The 23,880-nt window shown below is 40.2% G+C and overlaps 1 protein-coding gene across 5 annotated transcripts in view; it reads right to left on the reverse strand.

Moving 5' to 3' along the window:
* PRKG1 (protein kinase cGMP-dependent 1) overlaps nucleotides 1-23,880 on the reverse strand; it is a 583,893-nt gene that overhangs the window by 329,455 nt on the left and 230,558 nt on the right. The gene's annotated exons all lie outside the window — the stretch shown is intronic.

The following is a 23,880-nucleotide window of genomic DNA, read 5'->3' on the forward strand; positions in this document are numbered from 1 at the left end:
AACCTTCCAACAGTTTGACTTCTCCCCCAAAGGTGCACTCCTAAATTATCTCCTAAGATACATGGATGCAACAGCTATGGGGAAGGGCTATAGCTCTGTGACAAAGCATCTGCTGTGCATGGAGAATATCCCAATTTCAATCCTTTGCACCTCCAGGCAGGGCTGAACAACTTTAGCCCAGGATAACAACTAAGGACAACCTTGCCCTGCATATCCAAAGCTGATCACTGAGATCATATGGGGAAGCACTAACTGTAGTCCCCCATGGACCAGTAGCATGACTCACGCCAATATGGAGTTTTTTGGATTTCATAGAACTCCCTCCCAACAAATCAGGCAGGCACTGTCTTTTCTTAGTTTCAGATGCCTGGTTAAAACTGTTTTATTCCAGGGGTCCTTTGCACCATGAATGCTGCTCTGATTATTTAATTCCTCAATTATTAAGTTATGTTTTAAATGTTCTATATTGTTTGTTTTTATTTTGTCAGCTGCTTTGGGACTCAAATAGTGAAAAGCAGGGCATTGTATACATTGCAAAAATAAATAAATTCTCAGCACAATAAACCATAGTTCATAATGACATCCGAATGCAGCCTGTATGCCTTTGAATACCAGATGCTAGGGCCAAACTATGGTAGAAAGTTATTGTCACCTTTATAACTGGCCTGTGAGTGCTATTGAGGCATTAGCTGGTTGCTGTTAGGAACAGAATGGTAGACTAAGGAAATCTTGCTCTGACCTTTGCCCTGGCTATACTGTCATCTGAGGCCAGAGGTCATACTATGGCAATGCAAGCTGTTGCCAGAAGAGATGCAAGTTCTTTCAGGCCTCAGGGAGCAGGCACACATTATGACCACTGGTTTCAGAGAGAAGAGGAGGAGCCTTTGTGAAGTACAGTGGTACCTTGGTTCTCAAACTTAATCCATTCTGGAAATCCATTCCTAAACGAAAGCATTCCAAAACCAAGGCACGCTTTCCCATAGAAAGTAGTGCAAAATGGATTAATCCATTCCAGACTTTTAAAAACCACCCCTAAAACATCAATTTAACATGAATTTTACTACCTAACAAGACCACTGATCCATAAAGTGAAAGCAATAAACACTGTACTGCAGTCACACAATCAATCAATCAATAGCTGAACTGGGTTCCACACAGTCACAAAAACAAAACAAAAAAGCCACAAAAACAAAAACACAAAATAAATAGCAAAAATAGACAGACCTCAGCGTGACACTCAAAACAGAAGTGTGGCACTCAAATCAGAAACTTAACACTCAAAACGGAGCACATTTGGCTTCTGAAAAAGTTTGCAAACCGGAACACTTACTTCTGGATTTGCATTGTTTGGGTTCCAAGTTGTTTGTGTACCAAGGTGTTAGAGAACCAAGGTACCACTGTACCATGAACAGTGATGCCCAGTCCATTTAATTATCATGTTAAGCCTATTCCTATTCCTATTTTACTTGAAAACAAAAACTAGGAGGCAGTGACTGCCCTGTTCTAATTCAAAACTTACACATAAAATCATTCCTATTTGGAAACTCATTAAATACTAATGCAGTTGGTTAGAGCAGGGTGCTGATAATGCCAAGGTTGCAGGTTCAATCCCCACATAACTGGCATATTCCTGCAATGCAGGGGTTTGGACTAGATCATGGGTAGGCAAACTAAGGCCCGGGGGCCAGATCCAGCCCAGTCGCCTTCTAAATCCGGCCCCCGGATGGTCTGGGAATCAGCGTGTTTTTACATGACTAGAATGTGTGCTTTTATTTAAAATGCATCTCTGGGTTATTTGTGGGGCACAGGAATTCATTAATTTCCCCCAAAAAAATATAGTCCAGCCCCCACAAGGTCTGAGGGACAGTGGACCGGCCCCCTGCTGAAAAAGTTTGCTGACCCCTGGACTAGATGATCCTCAGGGTCTCTTTGAACTTTACGATTCTATGGAGTGCCCCCTGATGTGGGTGTTGAATAACATGGAGGGCTACGGCCAGCCAGTTCAGCTCAAATATTTATTTATCAAATTCATAACTCAAGCTGTCTATAGAAACATACAACCTACCTAATAAAAACATCCTGACATGAAATACAGTAATTAATCAAAATAAACACTGTCATATTTGAACAATTGTTAATAAATGCATTCTACCTGGGTCAGACAGTTTTCCTACAATCCATTTTAGCTCTCTGATCCAACCTTAAGGGAGATCTTGGTGTTAACTCTTCATATATTAAATGCTTACTAGCCCTTTATACAATATCACATCAGCTCGTTTTCAGAAAAATAAATGCATTTGTAACTAAAGGACAAAAGCACCCCTTGATTTATTTTGGAAGTACCTAGATTGCTTATGTCACTCAAGAGATCTGATTACTTTCTGAACACTATCTCAAGTGTCTCTGATAATCACCTAAAAGACAAGATTCATTATGTTCATCAGTCCTAAACAGCTGTTGGATTATACCATTCAAATTTATATTTTAACCACAACAGCCATTCTTTTCCCTTTCGGGGTTATGCTCTTCATTTCCTGGCTTTTCAATGTGTCTTATAAATTTGTTGAAGGCTTTACCAATAAATAAATAAATCAGGCATTAGAAATTATAGCCCCATGAAATATTAGAGCTGACCATCCACGGCAACTTTAATTAATTCATTTTGTTACAATGGAGCGCATGTTTAGTATTTGCTGTGCTGAACAAGGAGGGGGGAACACATTGCAGTCTCTCATTATGACAGACAATGAAACACGGCCAAAGGTGGTGATTATCCCTTTGACAAGGACAATGACATTCTTCTCACATTTATGGACAATCATGTTGGCAGAACAATGAGTACATTTTAACTTATAGCAGATATGAAATAGTTGCCCTGTTGTGTAACTTCTCGGATACCAGACAAGCAAACTTGGCAAAACAAGCCAAAACTACAACTCTTCTAATCTCATTCTAAACCACTGAGTAGGATGGCTGTGGCTGGTAGGAGGAGGAGGAGTTTAGAAAGAGATGAAGGGCCACATCTTAGTCCCCTCCCTATTGCACAAATCCCATCCAATAGTGTCTATGCAACTATATTTTACTCTGAGTAGACCCATTGAAATTAATAAACATGACTAAATTAGGTCCATTGATTTCAGTGGTTCTTCTCTGATTAAAACTTAGTCGAATACCACCGCCCCATATGTTGTTGAAACAGCACTACTAGATTTTATTGCCTCACATCTTTACACCTATTTTTTTATGTGATGCAATGCATAAATACTGATCTATAATCACTCTTATTTTTCATTGTCCCTCTACAATGCGTGCAAAGAAAGCTGCTCCTTCGCTAAATACTGTTTTCACATGCTGTAAAATGGAGAGCAGAAAACAATTTGATAAGTTAAACCTTTGTTTCTGGGACGGAGTGCATGCCAGGCACAGGAAGTGATGACTTTACAACAGAGAGATCACCACCCAACAGTGAAAACGTAAGAGAGTTAAATATATATATATATATCAGGAGGAACTGCAGGAGGTTGTGAGTGGGTGCTCACAAAGTCAAATTGTTAAACAGAAAAAGTAACTATTGATATTGTGTAGCAACAGTTGTATCCAATGTATACAAGTTTTCAATCTTAGGTGTCTGAAACTAAGAAGGCAAATTCCATTTTAATTAAGTGTGCAACCAAGTATACATTGAACAAGCTTCACAAAGCAAACTTTTATACCAATAATGTTGCAATTTGTCATATTGCTAGTTAATCCAATACCTTTGATATTTAATATCTGAAATGTGTACTTTTTATTATCTTTTGATTTGTTTGTAACATTGACTTAATATTATTAAACATGTGATTTAACTCCAAGGACATCATGTGAATCTGAACACCACTGGCATTAAACAATGGAAACATTGACATGTTCAGTTCAGTTTCCTGACTATGGGAATCATTTACGATAAACATAAAAAAGCAATATCATTAAGACTGAGGCAAATAATCAGATTAGAGTATAAGGAGTTATTAAAAATCACTCACTCATCCTGTGCTAAGTTATACCATGCAACAACTTTCAAAGGCCTAACCCAGAGAAAACTGTATCATTTCCAACTGAATTAAGTAACTTGGAATAAAACATACTGATTTCATAAACAAAGTGTTAACACTGCAGCAAAAAAATACAGTGTTAGCAAAGGTCTAGGAAATTGCTACCAATCCAAGAAAAATATATTATCTAACAATGCTGAAAGTGATTTAAATTACAGAGGCTGGTGAAGATCAGAGAGTAATGCAAAGAATAGTACTTAATAGCCAGTATTGTATTGGAACAAAATCCATAAAACATGAACAATACACATTCTCAAAAATATGATTAAAGCTACTGTTGCTTCTAAGCCATGAACTTTCTACCCTATAGCCAGCATGATATTTTGACTTCCTGTTTTCTTTTCTGCCCAGAGTTCTGTACCTTATCTTGATTTTTTTCTTAACTGTTTCCTATAGACCACTTCCCCTGTAAATAGAAGCAATTGCCATAAGCTTCTGAAATAATAACATATTAATCAATTGCAAATGTGGCTTTCATTTATTATTGGTGAAACTGAGATAAGACTCACTTGGGGAAACTGTATTTTTTGTGATTTGACATATATTACCTTTAGATGCCATCTGATCTTCATCTATTTCAGGGTAGTGAGACAGAAACAGTGTTTCAGTAGCTGGTAGTGGGTCTTTCTTTCTTTCTTTCTTTCTTTCTTTCTTTCTTGAACTTAAATGACTTCGAAGGGTGGTAGATCACTGCCAGTTTTTAGTAGATCACAGCCTACTTGAGGTTGGACGTGCCTGCTTTAAACCATACAGCTATGGTGGCGGAAATGGGAGAAATGACACTCTAAATCAGGGATGTCCAACTCCCAAGAGATTGCAATCTACTCCCAGATAGAAAAAAGGATGATCTACCCATTTGGGGGATGATAACCCAAAGTTGTTGAACTTTTTTTAGAGGGGTAGAGCCAAAGTTGTTGGGCATTTTGGGGGTCGCAAAGTGATTTCATGCTCTTTATTCAGCTCATAGTGGTGAGGAGGAATGAATGAATGTCCCCTCAAAGTATCTGCTTTATATACATTATTTACACAATGGGCTGCACATGATTGGCTAATTCCGGAATTCTACTGTAAGCCAATCAGGTTGTGGATTCACTTTTATCTGGAGCATGATTGGGTGGTTCCTGCCAACCAATCATACTGCTGCATTGTTCTAGGACCAATCAGACTGCTGCATTCTGAATCCTATTGTTCTAGGACAAATCAGACTGCTGCCTTTTGGATCCTATTGTTCTAGGACCAATCAGACTGCTGCAGTTTGGATCCTATTCAACTCAGTACATAACAGGGGGGGGGGTGAATTTGTGCGAATGAAGGGAAGAGAGAGGTAGCAGGGCCAGATGCTCTTTTCCCCTGTTGAGGCAAGTGAGCCCACAATTGACTAATATCACCCAGTGGTCAACCGGTTGGACATCCCTATTCTAAATAATCTTCATTGAACTATCTCCCTACTTATTGATCTGAAGGGGAAAAGCTAGAGCATCTCCTTTGATTGCAGAAGGTCACAGGTTAAATCCCTGCCACCTCCAGGTAGGCCTGGGAGAAGACACTGCCTGAAACCCTGGAGAGCTGCTGCCAGTCAGAGTAAGGTAAAAAGGTAAATGACCCTTGGACGGTTAAGTCCAGTCAAAGGCGACTATGGGATGCGGTGCTCATCTTGCTTCAGGCCAAGGAAGCCAGTGTTTGCCCACAGACAGCTTTTCTGGATCATGTGGCCAGCATGACTAAACGGCTTCTGGCGCAATGGAACTCCATGACGGAAGCCAGAGCACACAGAAACACTGTCTACCTTCCTGCCACAGCGGTACCTATTTATCTACTTGCACTGGTGAGTTTTTGAACTGCTAGATTGGCAGAAGCTGGGACAGAGCAACAGGAGCTCACCCCATTGTGCAGATTCAAACCACCGACCTTCTGATCAGCAAGCCCAAGAGGCTCAGTGGTTTAGACCACAGCGCCACCCGCATCCCAGGCAGAGTAGACAACACTAAGCTAGATGCACCAAAGTTATGACTTGATATAAGACAGTTTCCAATGTATTTATGAACACACAAGTGAATTCATGCAATAAAATGTGTTTCTAAGATGTGCAGTACATATGGCTTTAGAGTTCAAAACCAGCAGGCCAAACAGCTGTGATAATCCTGGTTGCTTATGTTCCTATTTCCCCATAGCCAATTAGGAAGTAGCCTGCAGCACTCTGCACAAGCTGAAGCTCCTGTACCACTTTCAAGCAAGGTAGGAATTTGTTCTATTTATTACAGTATTGAGTTGTATATGAAATAATAATGGAAGACCGATGAAAAAGAACCCTAAAGAATAGAACTTAAGCATGAGAGAGAAAACAAGTGATGAAGGGTAAGAAGTTGGACGTGATGAGATAACTGATGGTAGAAACAAGGCATCCCGGCAGCCAAGATGGGACTACGTTATTTGCATGGAGGTATGCTTATAATGCAGGACCTCAGTCTAAAGTGATGCTACCCATGCTTTGTAGCTGTGAATAAAGAAGCAACTGCTGCCAATTTAATTGCATGGAATAAGCTTGCTGTACCGCCAGATGAAACATGAAGCTGGGAACTGAATGCAAAGTGTAACACTCAGCTGGTAATAAGGAGAAACCTGCCTGTTGCCTGCACGAAAGAAAGAAAAACCTGGTTTCCCATCACATTTGTGAAAGCTGCCACACACAATGAAAAGCTGGATGCCACAGTCCTAGATCATCAAAATGCAGGGCACTCTTTTTCCGTAACAATAAAGACGATGCACTGAGACTGGAGAGTTTCAGACATTTAAGCATGTTGATGCTTCCCCTGATTCACTGTTGTAATACTAACTCACACAGGTGGAGTAAAATATATGTGAAGATGCCCAGCTATTATCAAAGGAGGAAGGGCTTGTCTTACATTATGCTTTGGTCTGTGCCATCTACACTGACCCTAGTAGCTCTTTGGGGTGTGCAGATGAGGCATACTGACATTCAAAAAACACTTTACCTCAAAATGCTGTAAATATGATCTCTAGTATTAGGGGATAACCACATACTTAAATATTTGACCTCTTATAAAAGCTCTTTTTGTTCTAAAAAGATCAGGACAAAGTTAACCCTGATATATATATATATATATATATATATATATATATATATATATATGCAGTAAGATTTATCCAATGTGCTCATAATAAGGAAGATTATGTTTCTATTATCCATTCTGTCCTAGGCTACTGGCTGCAAAATGTCACAATGTTCTACTTTTGGCCTGCAAAAGTTGGAGTACTATTTCTCATTTTAATCAGGTGCTCATCCCAAAATTCACACACTTTCCCTCTAGCTTGGAGCCTGCAATCCAAATTCCATTACTTGTGGCATATATAAAATGTTTGTCATTTCCAACTTTCAGAATAAATCCGCACAATCCTGTCCAATGATGCCTAAAACTTTTGCAGGCTTTATTTTTTAAATAATGTGGTATTCAAAAGTCATTACTTTAGTTTAGATAGACAAACAGAGACAGGAAAATGCAACAATGTAACTCTGGCAACCACTTCCAAAATACCCCAATCCCAAACCCAATTTTCTTCCTATATGAAGGAAATAATAGCACACGCTTATTCAGAACCACATCTGAAAACAATCTAAGTAGTGGCCCTGAGTTTTCATGTTCAGCTCATTCATAATTTTAGAAGCCTACATAGTCTTCCATCTTAGGACACATTGGTATAAAATCATTTTTATTTAATGTGCTTATTCAAAACATCACCCAGAGAATCCAGATTATGAAAAGGAAACTAACAGATATAAATGATAAATGAATAAGAAATGTAATCCATCTGTTCTTATCTGCCAGTGTGGATGCATGGACAGGAAAAGATTTGTAAGGGAGAGCCAACGGACAAAGGAAGAGAAGCAAGCCCTCCTGCCTCCTGATTTCCAGCTGCATGTCCCACATACACACATCAGTTTGCAGCATGAATGTTGCAATGCAAACTCCAAAGGTGACAAGGAATTGCATGTAGGTGAGTGCATGAAATTGCATGCAAGCAAATCAGTGGGCTGGAAGAAGAGTGATGGAGTGCTCTGTCTCTCCTCTGTACCCAGCAAGGATGCTAAGACGGAAATGCAGCACTGTGCTGCACGAGGAACAGAGCTCTCCACCTCTCCTCTGTCAGCCCATAACAGGCTAGTAAAAAAAAACAAACCACCAAAAAAGACTGAAGGATAGCAGTTTCTCTTGAGTTTTTCTACAAGGCTGTAAAAACGTTTAGTTTGCCTTTTTACAACCTCATCACAATTTTTATTATTATTATTATTAATCTAGATTTTCAAGATAGCCTACAAAAGAGAACCATAAAACAAATATGAAACATCAAAACATCAGAAACAAAAGCAATTATTGTAGCAACAATAAAAATACACAAAGCAGCAGATATAAAATCAGTTAAAATCCAGTGCAATCATATGTGTGTGTGTGTGTGTGTGCACGCACGCATGTGTGTGTGTGTGTGTGTGTGTATGTATGTATATGTATGTCTAAAACGTGGCTCTCCGGGCAACCCAGTCACATGGCAATATATAAATAATAGTAATTATTATTAAGAAAGCCTACAGAGTGACAGGGATATTTAGAGAAGGACTTCTGGTGCCAGACTTAACAGGTTTTTTAAAAAAGAAAAGAGGGAAAAGCTAACATTTTCAATGAATATATCCCGTCCACAGACACCTCTGTGATGATGTTGGCATTGAAATATCATCACAATGCTCAAATCATTATTGGGTCCCCACTCCCTCCCCTTTTGGTTGGTCCAGCCTGAAGATGAGCGTGCAGCTGCCAGTTAGAACTTACTATGGAATATTATAATTGGGAGGAACTTCCCCTGAAGACAAGTTGACTGTCTGTAGGTGTTTGCTTGCCTCATAGCAATTGTCACAACGTAAGGCAATGGGTTGGAATTTTAGCTAAATGGGTACCCCATTAAAGAGTGTCTAGGAGGGTGTCTCTGTCTGGGGCTGATGGGCCATAACACCTTTCTGATGGTGATCTTGGGGAAGAGCACCCCAATTTGGCTTGAGTCATAGGGCGCTCTCCCTTCCAGGATTGACCCAGCCCATCATCAGCCGGCTAGTGTACCAAAGCCTACTCCATGTGTAATCAATAAACGTTGTGGCCTATTTCAACCCAAATAATGATGTTCTCTTATTTCTTCCCAAGGGGTGGGGAGCAGCCTGGCTGGGCAGCATAATCCCTGTACCTAGGCATGTAACAGGTACGCCGCCTTCAGCTCTTCAGAATATTTCTAAAAGTTCTGACACTCAGGAATTTGATAAAGACAAATATGCTTCAGTCCTTCACTTATAAGAACTCCCGTTGCTTTCAATGGGACCTCTTGCCAGGGGAGTAAGCTCAAGCTTGGAGCTTATGTCAGCTATTCAAACACAAATTCCGTAATAAGTTTTTTCTGATTTGTTTGTGCATGTTTGATTTGTTTAAATAGCTGTCCAAGGCAGCAGGGGCATTCTTCCCTCTTTATTTTGGCATTAATGCAAACAAATCACTAACACTGACAGGAAGCTGAAGCTGTGAGAGACGGCTGAAATGATAAGAAATGTTTAAGCCGCTGATTAGCGTTTAGACATTAGTTGCTTCAACATTTCTAGCGTACTGTCAATATCAAAAATGAACTGCAAAAGAGTGTCAGCGTGTATCGTTGAACATTTGCAATTTTTATCTCAACCTGGTACGGAATTAGATTTAGGGAGGATGTGGGTAGGGGGAGAGAAAGAAATAAGCTTAGAAAAACCTGCTTATGCAGGGGTGAAGATGTGGAAAAGGACAAGAATGCCAAGGAGAATCAAGAACATATATCTCTACAAATGATTCATCTTGTATGTGTCAGAGAGAGCCACGTTATAAAAAATATATTAAGGGAAATGTTAATCTATGCACCTTGCCACAATAAATGTCATTGAACAACATAGCAGTTCAGGGAAAAGTAATTAACATACTACTCTACAATTTTGTTTTGCTGTGGTATCTTAGAATTGCCAGATAAGGAATGTTGCTCATGGCATCAATTTTATCATAGCCCACCCAGATTTACATTTTGGTTGTTTTATGTCTGCCTTCTTAGAAATTAAAGGACTCAAAACAGTCTGGAGAAAAGTAACATCCAGATGAAAGAGTCCCTGATACAATGTGAGAGAAAACATTAACGATGGAGATGACACTTTGGAATTTCTCTTCAGGGATAAAAGAAAATGTAATGCTATAAATATTTCTGCATAAAACAAAGATGACATGCCAGACAGTATCAAGGGTAGGCCCTGTATATCACAGACAGCACCTTTTGGACTGTGTGTGCACCCAAGCAGGATTAATCATACTGGTAGCAATTCAATCACCAACTGATTTCTCTTCTCTGTCTCCTTCACAGGGCTAGAGTACCAAGGCTTCATCAGAAAGAAAGAAACTCTACACAATTATAACAGACCTTGAAATACCACAAATCCTTTCTTTCTATTTTTATTTTTCTCTTTCTTTCCTTTTGGAGACAGGAATTGAAAAAGGGTCAAAGTTTATGGTTTTATGACCCCAAAGAATAAATATCACATATCAGCTCCACCAGGCAAACAAATTTTACTTCTTTGCACTCCAAGATACATTCATCTTCTATTTTAAGAAAGGGGAAAATAATTAGGTGTGTTGCCAAATTATGCGTTATATGACAGATCATCTGGTATTTGGTGTTTCACTTAAAAGCAGTCACATGGTTCCCAAATTGGATGGGAATAGTGATTTAGTCCTTGCACCAATTCCCCCAACTCACTGCTATTTGCTCCACTGAAGGAAACATACATGCACATTTCCTTCAGTAGGGATAACTGCAGTTTTGTCAGGAAAGGGAGATTGCAACTTTTCTCCTTATCATCTGGGGAAAATGTATCGGGGGGAAGTTTAAAAGCCACAATGAGGCTGCTGCAATCTAATTCAGGGACCCCTGAATCAAGGCATCCGACCACAAGATGTCTCACATAATATAATTCTCACATGCACGCACAATTTGTGAGTACAAATTACTCTGGGCTGCACCCCTGTTCAGTCTGCTTACCAAAACCCCAGCCATTCCCCTCAGATCAATCCCCCATAGCTTCCCCTTCCCACCCCAATTTCTGAAGCCACTTCCCTTTTCTATTCTGCAGCCCCGTTTTGCATGCATGTTACTCAAACCTCTGTCATTGTTTAAACTCATCACCACCTTTCCTCTCAGTTTCCATCCATTCCTGCTTTATTCAACCATGTGCTATTGTTTAAAACTACTATTCTCCACCCACCCGCTAACTGCATGCAAATCCAAGATTATGATGCAGCACTACAAATCTTCCAATGCAATGACAGGATTGCATTTTTATGTATATTGGGGAAATAGATTCTTTCAAACAAAGGCATTAATTTCAATGCATACTTAACAACTACATCCAGATTTTCAGCACAAGAATTTTTACACTGGGTTTTTAACATCAGACCACATTGTGCAAGGTTGGGAGAGTTTAACCTTTTCCTTTGCAGCTGCAAACTTGGGCAATTTCTCCTCACACAGAAATTAAGAAAGTAATAGTCTCCCCTCAAGCACCATGGTCCTAACTGGACACATTTGCACCACAACATTCCCCCTCCGCAGATTTTCTAATGTCACATCTAATTGAATCTTCAGATTTCCAGTTTTGTTTCCCCCACTCTTGCCTTCATTTTGTAGTCTTTTCCCTTCCTATCAAGATCTCATCCTTTAAATCTCTTCCTCAAAACTTATTTCTTTCGCAAGCCTTTTCTTGGCCCAGTGTATCTTTTCTGCATTGCCTCCTAGTATTATTGCTACTCTCACTACTGCTTTCTTGTTTTGTTCCTTTGTTGGTGTCCTGTATGATTTATTTAGTTTAGTTAGGCTGAAGGCACTCCAAAGCATGATCCATATCATGACTCAATTACAAAAGCGGGAAGAAATAAGAGTTATGTAAATATAATTATTTTCTTCCTACACATGGTAGATAATAAAGATGCCTATATATGACTATGTGTTGGAGAGCGAATAAGGAACAGAAGTCTTGAAGCACAGATTCCTTATACGTAGATAACATTTTGTGGTAGAGGGTATTGTTTTAATGAATATGATTGCAAACCATGAACCAAATTCAGTCTTCTGGTATACACAACTCTCACGGTAGAAGAATGTATAACAACAGAAATGGGAAACCTCTGCCGCAAGGAAGCTGGATGTAGCAGCGAATGTTACATAGAAACCTGCATCCTCAGTCCATCCTCATGCAGTAATTAGGCTTTAAAAAGCTCCCATTGAATAAAAGTCCCCCCCCCCAAAAAAAACGTAATTGTGCTTTCCATACATTATGACCTCTGTGCACCCTCTCCCTAAGCAGCTTTTAGGATTTAAATAATTTTCCAGAGGGCAATTAGAGGGGAGGGCACAAATAGGGAGGGAAGGTCAATCCTCTTCTACCCATGTGCTGCAACACCTCCCACCAAGGCATAAAAAAACAGAGAAAACTGCACCCCCAGCCCCAAGTACCACTAGAATGTGCCCTCCAGAAAGTTCTCATGAGGGAATGCGACCCTTAAGCTGCAAAATGCTCCCAACCCTGTAGTATAAGCAAGATACAACTGCCATGAAAAACAGCAAATCTGAGTCAAGTTTGCAACATATATTAAACTCCCCTGATACTCTGCTTCTTCACACTCACTGGTGAGAGTCAGTGAAGTTGAGAAAGTTTCATGAAACACAGAAAGTGTTGAGAACCAGGCACTTTATATACATGATATAGGAAAGGATAAGAGCTGAAACAGGGGTGTCATAGTCTGTGGCTGGGTTATTTATTTAGAATATTGACCATGCCTGTTGTTCATACAGGGGCAACTTCCCAGTAATGACTGCTACAGTGCAAATCAACTCTTGGTTATTTGATTATTTAATTTCTATATTGCTCAATATATTATAAATATCTAAGCTGTGCACAAAAACCTGAAGCAACAACAGGCACTTAAATAGCACAAACATGTGCAGTTACATATAAAAATGTTACTTTAATACTAAGTTGCTGATATATAAAAATCAGTATCAATTCATTTTCCTTCTGACACACCCTCCCTCTCAGCCTCCAGGTTTTCACTCAGGATCCAAACAAACAAGCAACTCACCCACAAAAATATCACAATGAGAAGAGTTCCTGGAAACAGAGGAGTTTGCTCTAGACTTGTTTTTAATGGGCAGGCCCAATGTGCCTGGTACTTCCTCAGGCTGCCCAAAGCTGTGTCCCATTCATACCCAGTTCCAGGTGCTGCAGGTTTGTTGAGTTTCCTAGGGGCTCCAGAGGATGTGGAAAGGGCCCCACTCCAGCTACAGCTCTTTCTTCACCCTCTGTCCTCTCCTCCTCCTCCTCCTCCTCCTCCAGCTGCTTTACTGTTCCATGGCAGGGCAATATATACAATGTGTTCTTGTTACTGGTGGTGGCTAAGCAGACTGAGTAAATGAGGGTGGATAGGAGCCAGAAACACTATTTGCCACAGCGATGTATAAAATTTATCATTATAATGAAATGAAGCAGAAGAATTTGGATTTGATATCCCATTTTATCACTACCCTAAGGAGACTCAAAGTGGCTAACAATCTCCTTTCCCTTCCTCCCCCACAACAAACACTCTGTGAGGTGAGTGGGGCTGAGAGACTTCAGAGAAGTGTGACTAGCCCAAGGTCACCCAGCAGCTGCATGTGGAGGAGCAGGGAAGCGAACCCGGTTCACCAGATTACAAGTCCACTGTTCTTAACCACTACCCCACTGGTGAAGAGATGCTGTTGCATTTTATTTATTTATTTATTTGTATTGTGGTTTAAAAATCAGCTTTCTATTTTGTTGCTCTTCCTCAGTTTACTACTAGAAGAAGTCATGAAATATTTACTGCTTTTTCAACTCTTATCTTCTCTTGACATGCATACAGAAAGAGCTCCACACTGCAATTCTGCAGATAATTAAAGCTGAAGTGTAAAACAGAGTGGCAGCCATCAAGAGCATGCATTCCACTGATATGGAAAAACTGCACAAATGCTAACATTTCTTACTGGACATTACAACACTGCCTAGGCCAAACTGCCTGTTGCAGAGACCACAGAAAACACTGCAGCATGCCACTGAAATATTCAACCATTACAGCTGCTGAACACATAGAACAAAATAAAGAAAATGTCAGAGTTAGGACAAGAAAGAAACAGCAGTTCAGGGAGCAGGGTGAAGCCTGTTCTCCTCTGCTGACCAGTGATGCAAACTAGATCTTTGTTGGTTACCGCCAGAGATTCTAGAACCTGAACCAACAATTCAGAGGTCTTGATAATGCAATCTTCAGCCTTGCAATTTCTTCTGGGGATTCGTAAATGCATTTATTGGATTTATATCCCATCTTTCCTCCAAGGAACTCAAACCAGTGTACATAGTCCGCTGCATCTTTCTTTTATCCTCAAAATAATTCTGTGATGTATGCAAAACTCAGGAATGGTGACTGGGCCAACGTTATCCAGTGAGCCTCATTGGCTGAGTGGGGATTTGAACCTAGGCCTAATCAAACACTAACCACTACACCCTCCTCAATGGCACTTTCTTCTTTCTGTGGCGAAACTCCCGTTCTTAGTAATTATTCTGTTGCTACCTAAAGATGATAAGCTTAGCAAGTAGCTGGGAAAGGAGGATAGGATGAAGAAAACAGCAAACCTGGAATGGGATGGTGAAAAAGGTAAAACTGGGCAGAGAAGAGAGAGCAGAGATGAAAACAGAAAGCAATGTGGCCATTTCCTCAGTACCCTGGAATTTGTGTGTGGATGAAGATGTCAAAGAAGCCCTCCTCCCAGGTCCAAGGAGGACTAATTTAAATGCAGTGCAAGATGTGTAAGAAAATCTCATTTAAACTCTTTTTATCTCAACTATGCATGCATTACTAGCACACCACGGAGCAGGGGTGTACTGGTGTGTTAGCACTGCAAATGCAGCAGCTGGGGGCCAGTTTAAACATAGTACCTTTTGAAAGGAATGTCTCATAAATATGTTTTTCTTACAAACCCCAGCATCACATTTAAATTGGGCTTCAGGGGCCATTAAAGCTTCTTTGAAGAGAAAATGGATTGTTATCTAAGTTGAGAGAACAAAACAGAGAATAAACGTCACTTTTTTCAGCAGAACCTTCCTGAAAATGAATTAAAAATAAAAATAAAGCATAAAAGTGCCTCTCCAGAATGCTTAAAGCTCCTGGGTTCAGAATTCGGATCATTCCTGTGCTAGTGTTGCCCCAGTTGCAGCCCTTGATGACTCTAAGACTGTGTGCATGCCATTAATTTAAAGCACATTGCATCCCTCCGAAAGAATCACTTATCCCTAGAAATTTACTGTTTACAGAGATGAAATTCCTAGCACTCCCAACAAGCTACAGTTCCTTGAATATTTGTGGAGTGCTTTAAATGTATGGTGTGTAAGGTAAAAAAGGGAAAGGACCCCTGGATGGTCAAGTCCAGTCAAAGGCGACTCTGGGAGTCAGGACTGGTCATTATCCTCTTCAGATCACCACACAAATGCTTCTTGTCTTTTATAACTTTTTATTGTGTATTAACAAAACAATCTTATAAACGGTTCTTAACCATTATTCCTCAGAGTCACTTATTTCAGATACCTTCTGAGCTCTGCTTCTCCGTGACCAGCCACTCTCAAAATGGTGAAGGCGCCCTTCCCTTTGCTTTCCCGCTCTTTTTTCTAACCTCCTGGCTAGAGCTGGCTTGTATCTCCCCTCCTCCGAATCTGAGCTAGAACTTAACCCTTGCCTTTCCTGTGAACAGCCGGTCCCTCCCTGTTGTTCCTGTTGCTCTCTTCTATTAGATTCACTGCTCTCCTTCCCCCCTTGGGGAATGCTTTCTCCCTCTGAGAAACTGGAAACTTCTAACTCTTCCCTGACACTGGGGTTGCGGTGCTCATCTTGCTTCAGGCTGAGGGACCCGGCATTTGTCCACAGCTTTCCAGGTCATGTGGCCAGCATGACTAAACTGCTTCTGGTGCAATGGGACACTGAGACGGAAGCCAGAACACACGGAAATGCTTTTTCCCTTCCTGCCTCAACAGTACCTATTTATCTACTTGCACTAGTGTGCTTTCAAACTGCTTAGTTGACAGGAGCTGGGGCAGAGCAACAGGAGCTCACTCCATTGTGTGGATTCAAACCACCGACCTTCTGATTGGTAAGCCCAAGAGGCTCAGTGGTTTAGAATGTGACACATTTGAAAATAATTGTGTCTGAGGGATGATTGGCAAAGAAAAAGGTTTGTTTTCAGTGTGCCACTGCAATAGCTCGTTCACACATGGATTTTATCCCTTACTGTGTAGTCCTCAACCACAAATGTGGATGTGTGAATTAGACCATAAATACCTGCCCTGTGACTATGAACTGTGTATTTTATCTAGCAAACAGCACCAATAATACTTTTTCCATTGTTGGTAGTGAGTCACTATTTTTAGCATAAAAGTTGACTTGTCATTCACATTTGTTTCATTTTGTTTCAAAAGCTTCCTGCTGTTATTTAGAAAACATGCTCCCAGACAACATAAAGTAATGTCTTGTTCTAAATGGTATTTAAGGTTTAAATAATTTCATAGAGCAGATGGCTATTATGAAAGAAGGGGGAAATTCCAAGGCATCTCCCCCAGCCATTCTATTAAATCTGTTTAAAATGACTATACAAGAAAAAATAATACATCAAATGAATCTGATAAGGGGGATAGGGAAACCCAAGTTTTTTAATGCAATATGTCAAATTTTTCACGTACAAATCAAAGGATAGAATATCCTCCATCATCTATAACACTGAAAGTATGACCCTAATAATGAACATTTAGTAACAATGTTTTTTATTTCTGTTTCAATATTACTTGCAAGAACTCTATTAATTTTCATTCCCTTTTGTCTTTCTCCATATGATACATAAAAATAGAAAGGTATATGATTCACAAATTATCATGGCAACTAAGAATAACAGGATTATTAGACCCAAATGTTATTGTGTCATTTTATCCAGTGAATATGTGCAAATATGGTTTGATTCTCAGGAACAGATTAGATAATTTTATAAAGTTAGTTTAACATTTTTTCAATGTTTTCAGAAGCAGTGTGGGAGCAGTGGTAATGTAACTGCTTTCATTCTGCTCCCAATATTATTTCAAGTGAAGTGATCTTGTATGTAGCAGTGTTCATTATGTGGTGGTTACTTCCCATGGCTCCCAAGACAGAGTGCTGTCGGTATGGAAAGGAACCATGCTGTGAATTCCATGTATATATGACCTATTTCCTTCAAATGTGGTTGGGAGTAGCTACACCCTCAATTTAATGCTGTTTTAAAATAAGTATTTCCCTCTGTAAAAAGCTAGAATTATTAGGTACTTGTCTGCCTCAATTTCAAAGAACTGAGAAAAATGTCTAATACTCCTACTGAATTTGATCATAGCAACCCAAAACCAATTTTTTCTCCATTAAGATTCTACAATGCAGATTTGCACCAAAAAAAATGGAAACAGTGTACTGTACATTTTGCAGTATGGCCCTGTGAACTTTTGTGCATCAGTAATGAAAAAGTGGATAGGGTATTCAAAGAGACATGGTCTGTTGTTTCACCATTGCAACCTGCAGTGAAGCACAAAGGACCAGTGGCTCATCTCCATAATCTACGAAGTTGTACTGCAAAATATTTTCACAGGATACTTTTAAGAGACACACGGGGGCAGAGTTGAACTTCCAGTGAACATTTACTTGTTGCTTCCCCCCCCCCCCCGACCAAGTCACCACTGCAAAGGCACATCTGCTAAAGTGCCAATACAGAACTGGGCTGCAGATCATATTGTATTTAAGTATTATCTATTTTAAAGATTTTTATCATGCCTTTTGATTGTAATAGACACCAAGATGCTTTGCAATACCTGTTAAAACAAATTTAAAAGAGCAAGAATATCTATAGTAAGCAATAAACAGTCTAAAATAAATTAGTGATGCAAATTAACAGCAGCAAAAATACCAATACATTTGTTAGAGCTAAGCAGTGTTAATTGCTATTAAATTCTCAGGCAAACAGGACAGACTTGGCCTGGTGTCTAAAAGCTATTAATAGCAACACTACCTAACAGTATGAAGGGACGCGGGTGGTGCTGTGGTCTAAACCACTGTGCCCAGGGCTTGCAGATTGGAAGGTCGGCGGTTCGAATCCCTGTGACGGGGTGAGCTCCCATTGCTTGGCCCCTGCTCCTGCCAACCTAGCAGTTCGAAAGCACGCCAAAGTGCAAGTAGATAAATAAGTACGGGTCTGGCAGAAAGGTAAAAGGCGTTTCCGTGTGCTGCTCTGGTTCACCAGAAGCGGCCTAGTTGTGCTGGCCACATGACCCGGAAAAACTGTCTGCAGACAAACGTCAGCTCCCTCAGCCAGTAAAGTGAGATGAGCACCGCAACCCCAGAGTCGTTCGCAACTGGACTTAACTGTCAAGGGTCCTTTACCTTTACCTTTTTACCTAACAGTATAGCATTTTCAGAGCTTCAAATTGATTGACATGCATTATCTAGCTGAAATCCTTACAGCATCCTAAGTTACAGGACTGTCTGCCAGTCCATTTCTAGACACAATTCAAAGTGCTGGTTATGTCCTACAAATCCTTAAATAGCTTAAGACCAAGCTATCTCAAGTGCTGATATCCTCCCAAGATTTCATTCTATCTGTCCAACCAACATTTAACATGTACAGTGGTACCTCGGGTTAAGAACTTAATTCGTTCTGGAGGTCTGTTCTTAACCTGAAACTGTTCTTAACCTGAGGTACCACTTTAGCTAATGGGGCCTCCCGCTGCCGCCGTGGCGTGATTTCTGCTCTCATCCTGAAGCAAAGTTCTTAACCCGAGGTACTATTTCTGGGTTAGCGGAGTCTGTAACCTGAAGCGTCTGTAACCCGAGGTACCACTGTATTTGGTGAAAACTCAAAAAAAGGCCTTTCAGGGACTACATCCAGACTTTGGAGCTGTCTCCCAAGTAAGACTTGCCCAGACCCTTCATTGATGGCCATATGCAGGAAGGTAAAAACTATATTAAGCATGCATTTATTTTACTTTCCTAGGGCCAGCATGCAAACCATGTGCAGTTCCTAAATTAATTTCCACTTTTTTCCATGCATTATCTGTATGCTTATTAAGGAAACTTACAACCCTTGGATTATCACCAAAGGGGGGGAGCAACCATTACTACGAAAATGTACACACATCTCCTAGGAGTCTATTAGTGTTCTTACACAATTAAACTGCACTGCCCTTTTTGTTTATTGTGAATAAGTTCAACTACTGAGCTGATCTGAGGTGTGGAAAAAGCACTTTTGGTATGACATTTGCATACACAACTCCAAATGGTAGAAAGGTGTTTATTGTTAATGCACAAAATGCATCATTATTTAACACTGTGCACAACATGTTAGCAATGCCTTGGGTCCATACCAGAAACACAAATTCTACTTTTTAAGAGTGAAGATCAGAGAAGTTGAAGCTATATCTCTGTAAGTATCACAAGAGTAAACAGCAGTTACTGAAGACCTGAATCGCCTTTGCCTTGCTTTCCCTCTGCCATTGCATTATTGCACTGCCAACAAGTCAGGTCTGACAGAATATAGCAATAAGAAATGTATTGGCTTTTAACATAACATTGAATCCAAATATTAGAACACCTAACCTGGTTTTATTAGTAAATCATAAAACTGGATGGTGAAGCCTGAATCTAGGCATTTGGCACTTTGAAATGTTGGCATGTATCAGCTGGATTCTTTACTACATTCTATGAGGGCCTTTGAAAGATTTGTGCATTCCAGCCCTAAAAAATGCCAAGCAATAAATTAACAGGGAAAGGGAATTAAGGAATTCTTCACATTATAACCAAGCTCTTCATTTTGCTTAAGAGCAGCCTTTTGCTTCAGTATTCATGTATTACTTGAGCAAAGAATAACTTCCATGTCCACTGATTTCTTACACAGGAAAATAAAACATGTATTTCCACTACATAGCCTGAAACCTGGGAATTGCCTGGCTGGTTCAAATCAGTGTGTGAAATTCAGCCACTCCCTGCTCTCATTGTTACAATGGTCAGTGGTCATCTATTAAACATTAAAAGATATATCAAGATATCAAGCCTTTTGGGTTATAGATACTAGAGCAGGGATGGGTGACTTCTATCATGCTAGAACCATCAGCTGCAGACCCTTCAAGTTTCCCTATTTTCCAGGGACATCCCTGATTTAGAGACGCCATCCCAGTTTCTGGTTTGATTCCAGAATGTCCCACTTTTCCTTAGGATGTCCCTATTTTCATTTGAGAAATGTGGGAGAACATGGTAAAGGTAAAGGGACCCCTGACCATTAGGTCCAGTTGTGGCCGACTCTGGGGTTGCAGAGCTCATCTCACTTTATTGGCCAAGGGAGCCTGCGTACAGCTTCTGGGTCATGTGGCCAGCATGACTAAGCCGCTTCTGGTGAACCAGAGCAGCACACGGAAACACCGTTTACCTTTCCGCCGGAGTGGTACCTATTTATCTACTTGCACTTTGACGTGCTTTCGAACTACTAGGTTGGCAGGAGCAGGGACTGAACAACGGGAGCTCACCCTGTTGCGGGGATTCGAACCGCCGACCTTCTGATCAGCAAGTCCTAGGCTCTATGGTTTAACCCACAGCGACACCCGCATCCCTCGGAGAACATGGTAGGATGTCCCTATTTTCATGGGAGAAATGTTGGAGGATATGGAGTTATCTGACCCCCGAGCCGTCTGAAGGCAATCCTGTATAAGGAAGGTTTTTTAAAATGTTTACTGTTCTACTATTTTTTATATACGTTGGAAGCTGCCCAGAGTGGCTGGGGCAATCCAGCAAGATGTGTGGGATATAAATAGTTCTTTTTGCATCTTTTAAGGAACTGATATACTAAAACATCCAGAGTCCTCCTTAGCTATGGAGATCAAGATCATGAACTAGTGGGAGGCTCTCTGATGCTTAGACTAAAAGAAAACATAGAAGGAAATGAGTTTCACTGCAGTCTTCTGCACTATTAGATAGAGAAATGAAGTCAGCAAATGAACTCAGCACTTCTAAAGAGAATTTCACTGTCACTGCTCCAGTAAAAGCAGCTATTATACCAGACACCACTTCTGTGTGACAGCTTCTGCTGGCAAATACAAACTGAACAATTTGTCCTCTTCCACAAGCCATGCCAACCAGTCTGGAAAATGGAGGAAGATAATATTAATCTACCTACCTAACACATGGAAGTATTTCTGAATTTCTTTAAAGATCTAAACGACTCCATAAAACTTGACATTTGATAAAGACCAGTACATTAAGCTGCAGTGTAGTGTTTGGATTCCATTCATTTTTTGAGGGCTTGAAATATTGAGGTTTATTCAAATTCATCTACAGTACTAACAATAACTAGACATCAGAAACCAAGTTTTGGCTAGCTCTGGTGAAACAGTATGTGGAAATAATCTGCTACCCTTGCTATTAACACAAAGGAGCACATATAGCCCCCATCATGCCTGCCTTTTTTTATTTTTTGTCCAGAAATGCTGACCATTTGCTTTCCTAATACCAGCTATACCATTAATTGGCAATGGTTCACACCTACCACTAAACTGCAGTTTCACACCTACCACTAAACCACAGTTTAGCAAACTCTTGGACTGGGGTATTGTTTGGGGTTTTTGGGGGGGGGGATGTTGCTGTTCTTGATGTTAGTTTTTAGTATTTTTATTTTAGATTTTGTGATTTATATAGAAATTGTTCAGTTTAGCTGTGTATTTTTTGATGTTTTGTTTATGACTACTTTTTAATGTTGCAGTTACATATTTTTTCATGCTATAAGCTGCCTTGAGCATGGTTTGAACTGTGGAAAGGTGACATACAAATACAATTGTGTATGTATATATTATGAGGACAAACTTCAATGAGCCTTAGGGCTTGCCTGTTCCCAGCTGCCTTCATCCAAAGCGGTGACAAGGAGGTTGGAAACTTGTGCTTATGTTTTAGATTAACCACAATTCAGCGATATGTCTGTACCCTGAACTATTATTGAAACAAGCCAGCTTCTTAAACCAACTCATGAAGGGTGATCAGAATGGTGATAGCAGGTGGACGGCACTCATTCCCATAATTAAAGCTTGCAGGAGGATAGGACTGAATCCCAATATTACTTACAGTAACAGCCTCTTTCAATGGATGCTTCCAGAATATCACTACTGTGAGGGAGGAAATCAAGTGTGTAACGGAACTTTAGGTTTGCTCAGTTAAAGTGGATTAAAGGATTCTGTCACCATAGCACAACAAATCCACTCTAAAAAAAGAATCAGACTTTTTGTGAATCGGAAAGTAATGATGAAATATACTGGAAAAAGTGGGACGAATAAATGACTAATAGGAAGACATATAAATACTCCACAAGCCAATCAGGATAAATTCAGGACAAATGTTCCTTGTCGTATCACCATCCAAGAAAAAAGTCAGAACAAATACTCAGTAAAGACTGGATATAAATGAACTACATAAGCTTCATGCAAGCAAATGAGGATGAATGCCCAAAAATAGGTCATCTGGAGCGGCCCCAAACACAGGACAAAAGGTCCACAATTAGGGTAGTAAAACCCCAGAAAATGAAGAAAACACTTGAAGCAGGTACAGGCAGACACCAAAAATAAAAAAGGAGGCAGCCTTCAAGAACAAGCCAACAAGGATGCTGCTCAAATTACTTCTCCATATGCAGAACAGCAGATACTGGCCTTTCTCTTGAATAATGCAATCTGCACAGTATTTCATCATTGTACAATGAGTGCATGAATGGGAGAAGTATCTGGGTGTTATAGAATGTTGATCAGATCTGTCCTTCTGTACCTTACTGCCACTCCCTGCTTTCCCCAAACCCACCATCCGAAGCATCTGCTTCACTTTGCCTAATGGTAGGGTCAACATGGTAAATGGATAAATAAGAAGACAGATATTGGGAGGATCAGAACGCACTTGGGTGCAAGAGGACAAGAAGAGGGCATGGGAAGCATTTGCCAAGGCCTCTATAACCATTTCATTTTTGTCCAAGATGGCAGTGGATGTGCCTGTAGCCCGTGATTGGAACCTGTTGGGTGATCTCTGTTTACAAAACATAATGAAAAAGAAAACAAAAGCAACATCAGGTAAGAGGTACTTTATTATCATTGTTGGCAGAAACAATTCACCAACATGCTCAACCATTACCCCTTAAATCCACCTCAAAGAGGACATTTTGACCAATGAAAATGCTGATGAGGTTCAAGAGCTTATTGTTACCTCTTACGGACTTAACTTTTGTGTTTCATTTACTAGGCTGAGAGCCAACACAGCAGCTTTCATGAATATCAAAATCCATGCTCTTTTCTAGCCAGGCGTGTGTGAAATTATTCATCTCATCACTTGATAATGGAGCTAATTGTTCCCAAACTCCTTGATGGTATCTATAAAAACAGATTACCAGGTGGGGGGAAATTACTCACAGTTTCATTGCTTAACCATTCCTCATACTTAACACTGAAAGAATCCAGAGATCCCTGGTAGTTCTTACAGCAGGAACAGGGGAGGGGTGTTTTTGGTTGTTTTGTACAAGTCCTGACAGCTGGCATTTTGCATGCTCTGATACACCACAGGGTTCTTTTCACCCATACATGCCTTGTTTT

Source organism: Podarcis raffonei, chromosome 5, assembly GCF_027172205.1.
Source record: "Podarcis raffonei isolate rPodRaf1 chromosome 5, rPodRaf1.pri, whole genome shotgun sequence".
Lineage (NCBI taxonomy): Eukaryota > Metazoa > Chordata > Lepidosauria > Squamata > Lacertidae > Podarcis > Podarcis raffonei.